Genomic DNA, 4,824 nt, shown 5'->3' on the forward strand with positions numbered 1-4,824 from the left:
CCCCAAGTAATTGAATTATTAACATTAATCCACTGACTTTATAATTATAAGCATGAATAGTCCAAAACGCCCCTTAAAACATTTAACAGGAATCCGACCCAGTCAGGGTTACGCAGGCTGTGACGGCCCATCACGACTGTGACGGTCCGTCCTGCTGCTTCCGTCACAAAGTTCAGAGACTCAATTCATTAAAGAGTCTGTGACGGCCCGTCATATCTGCGACGGTCCGTCCTGCCATTTCGTCGCGAAGTTCAGAGAGTCGATCTCAGTACCCAAATTTCTAAATTCTAAGTGTTTTGGAACAATACCCCCTCGACGGTCCGTCGTGCCCATGACGGTCCGTCGTGGGATCCGTCGACCCAGACAGTGATTTGCAGAAATTAACTCTGCTGCTCCAAACGACTAAACATGTCGTTACAAAATTATATTTCTACTATAAAAGCCCAGCTGTATGTGATCTCCTAACATCGTACACTAATAACTTTATCCTAAAATATATTTAATAATAATTATCAAAATTCAGGTTTACATATATTTAAACTTTTAAAAGTCATTCTTATCCTAAAATATCAGTAATTATGAAATTGGTATGTCTATTAATAAGTCCACAAATAGATTTTACTATAAAAGCTGAATGTAATTTTTTTTTTCACATCCACCATCAAGAAAATTTTATATTTTTAGATAGTATATTCCAAGACAAGAAAGGTCTCTACTTACTACCTTTATATTTACAAGATTTTTAATGTCTGACTTTATGATTCACTATTATAAACTAATTTTTTTTTGTGTAGATAAAATGAATACTTTCATCAACAATGAAGAGTTCAACAAGAAAAAAGTGATCTTCATAATGGGGGCCACAGGAACGGGAAAATCCCGTCTCACTGTTGACGTTGCCACCCATTTTCGAGGAGAAATAATCAACTCGAATAAAATGCAAGTTTACAAGGGACTTGAAATTGTTACAAACAAGATCACACACGCTGAGAAACAAGGTGTACGACACTATTTGTTAGGTATATATGTTTATTCTCAAGAATACTTATATCAGATGACTACCTAGATAATTTTATAGTAGTAATTATAGATTCTAGTGAAAAATATAATTTACTATTAAAAAATTAATTCTTTCAATTCTGAGAACGTTAATTCGATAACATTTTCTTAGGTGAAATTGAACCAGATTCAGACTTCACAGCTGAAGATTTTTGTTTGCAAGCTGTCGTCTACATAGAAAAAATACTGAAGACTCAACGTGTTCCAATTATTGTTGGAGGGTCATATTCGTATATTGAAAAACTTGTGAAAGATCCTGTGTTCATGTTCAAATATAAGTATGATAGTTGCTTTATTTGGATTGATGTTGAGCAATCAGTCTTGAACCGTAGAGTTTACATGAGGGTTGATCAAATGGTCAAAGCAGGTAATTTTTGTAATTATTTTATGTATCAATAAAGATATACTATCATGCAGCTAGCTAATAACTTTTCTTATATAATTTTCTACTTTTCGTTATCAAATATATGTTCTACTAAATAAAACTCTTCTTTAAATTTGTGTTGCATGCAGGGCTAGTGGATGAGGTGCGAACAGATTTTCATTCCAGATGCAGATTACACCAAAGGAATCCGACGGTCTATCGGTGTCCCTTAAATGGACAGATATTTAAGGGAAGAAACAAATATAGACGGAGATGATGAATCAAAGAAGATGATTCTTCAAGCTTCAATTACAAGTATCAAGCGTAATACTCGTATGTTAATTTGTAACCAACTTGACAAGATTCAACGATTAATAAGCGAGAAAATGTGGTCAGTGCATCATATAATTGCTACGGACGTTTTTAAAGAAGATAGAGAAGAAGATATTGACGAAGCATGGACGAATACTGTTTTGCAACCATGCCTAGATATTGTGAAGAGATTTCTCAAAAGCGATCATCACAATATTATTATTGAGTGTACATAAACTTTCATTATCGCCATCTTCTGTTTTGGTCTATTTTATTTTTGACCTATTTTGTACAGTTTGTATCGCATTACAAATATATATGTATGATATGACCATTATTTCTATATATGTTACTCTTATCTCTAAAAATTCTTATGTATAGATGAAATATTTATTTTAAGTTTCGATCCAAGCCCAAGCCCAAGGTCCAAGTCCAAGTCTTCTATATTTAATATATATTAATACAAATACGTACGTACATATTTACATGATATCACTCATAATGTCACGCTAATAGAGTGATAAGATAATAAATCACCATAAATATTCGAGAAGATTCCACCCTAAAAGGATTTTGAAGAATAGAATTATTTACTCAATACTTAAAAATGTTACATAGACAAAGAAGATAAAATAGTAAATTTGTAATCTATCGGTAATGAATATATTCTACCTCCATCACGGTGATTGAAGCTTGATTCAATAAAGTCCTTATCTATTATTATATGGTGCACAAGTTAATATAAATACTCGTAATTGAAATAGTTATCGATAATTGTTCACTTCCCTCTTATGGAATTAGACTTAACAGTTATGATGTGTTGTTGAATAGTGTAAGATTTGACGCATTATCTGTCACGACCCAAAAATGAACGTGATGGCACTCGTCCTATCCCACAAAGACAAGTCAGCCTAAAACTCAACCATTACAATAAGTGCGGAAATAAAATATAAGTAACTTAATAAAAACTCGAAAACCTGGTAGTCACGTGTACAAGTCTCTAAAATATTACAATTGTTTCAAATGAAAACTCAAGTCTCAAATGAACTTGTTTCTAGAATAGAACAAGATCATAATTAAGGAGAAGAAAGTCTGCTGAGATGGAAACAGCTACCTCACAAATCTCCAAGAAGCCTGGGAAAAGAAGAGAATGACAAGTACAACAAAAATCCAGGCTCATAACCTATAAAAAAATTTGTAGAAGCAAGGGGTGAGTACCAAACCACACGGTACTCAACAAGTAAACCTCTAAACACAGGCTAAGGGGATGAAATACGGGGAATCCTACCACCCCCAACCGAACCTCCACAACTACAACCTGCATTAAAATCAACCCAACCTAACAGCTCACAGTTTACATAGCACGTAGCTTAATAACAACAGTTAGACAAATTACATATCCTCAGCAACAACACTATAACAAATTACATATCCTCAATAACAATACTTCAACAAACTACGTATCCGAAATAACAAGCTCAATATTGATCAATCACAAGTTCCGCAGAAAGGCAATTAGAAGATCAGCAAAACACGATATCAAATTCACTAATGATAACTATGTGCAATGCAATGGAATTCAATCTCAAGTATAATGATGCATGTCTGACCTAGTGATACACACCCACTGTGTCTCTGTCCGGGACCCATGGGGGACATATCTGTCCATGCATCTGTCGCGGCGCACGACACGACCCTCGATAATAGTAACCATCGCGGCGCGCGATACGTCCCTCGAAATGCACATCCTCTTAAGTACTCATTCTTTCTCAATGCACATAACACTTGTCACAACCAATGCCTCAGAATAATGCAGATGACAAGTTCACACAAATAATGAGGAGATGATCATTGTCATAACATCGCACAGTTCACAACCACACAAACATGAAATCACATCAACAATGATTCAACAAGCCTTCATCCCTTTCTCAACACATCACACATAAATAATTAATCACATTCCTTTTGTTATCCCCTTTTTCATCATTAGAATTAATCAATGTGGACAAGTCAACCCATTACCAATCCCGTTACTCCCAAACATATACCACAAGGAAATACACTCATTTCATACACTTAACAAGAGTTTAGAAATCCAGTTGCCTCAATTTATCGAACAATCACTTCAGGACTTTAGCCTTCCTCCTTTGTTGTACTTTCAAATCAATACAATCTATTCAAATCAATAACCACAATAAGAGTTCAAATCTTACAACACTCATATTACTATCTATTTAACTTTGACCCAACAATTTATCCAAATTTATAATAAAGTTTCTCAATCTTGATTCTAACTAATAAGTCAAATCTCATATTTCTTAAATTTGAAGTCAAGAGTTAAGTCATAATTTCTCCAAACACTACAACCCTAATAGTTTCCATATAATATAATTGTCCAGTTATTATCCCAAAATGGCTATTGATGGCATATCAATATTCCATTGGAAAGCTTGACATACTTTCAAAGGGAACACCATCAATAATATCTAAAAACCCAATAACATATCTATAACTAGTTATGACACTATCACTTTGACAAATTACATAATAATTATAAGAAAGATTTAAAGAAAATTAAACCCCAACAAATTTTCAGAATCTATATGTTACATATTTTAAATTCCTATATATTTAGTACCCTCCCATTACCATTAACTTTCAAAACAAACTCACAATCCTTTCTTCTTTTCAAACCTACAGTAACCCACTTCAATTTTCTATCTAACTCTTAATTAATTAAAAGTATTAATCAACATAAAACTTATCTTTTATACATGTATTGTTTCATCCACCAACAATAATAATTCATTTAATACCCTCTAGTCCATAATTATATGTAAATAACATGTGCATACATGTACACGAAATCAAAAACTAGTTTCACATATTAGTGTAAATTATACACGTTTTAACTTAAAAATCTACTCCTAATTACATTAAAAACTTAATAGAAAGGATGAAAATAATTACCTTGACGCCTTGAGATGAAAATATTGATTTTGCTCCTCCTTTTTCCTTTTCTTTTCTCCCTTTCTTTTCTTTTCTTCTCTGCGTATTTCTTTCTTTTTTTTGGGGGGGGGGGGGGG

At 33.3% G+C, this 4,824-nt stretch overlaps 1 pseudogene; it reads left to right on the plus strand.

Moving 5' to 3' along the window:
* Positions 1–799: 799 nt before the first annotated feature.
* On the plus strand, positions 800–1,971 carry LOC107016680 (annotated as a pseudogene).
* The last annotated feature ends 2,853 nt before the right edge of the window (positions 1,972–4,824 follow it).

This window comes from Solanum pennellii, chromosome 4, assembly GCF_001406875.1.
Source record: "Solanum pennellii chromosome 4, SPENNV200".
In the NCBI taxonomy this organism is placed as follows: domain Eukaryota; kingdom Viridiplantae; phylum Streptophyta; class Magnoliopsida; order Solanales; family Solanaceae; genus Solanum; species Solanum pennellii.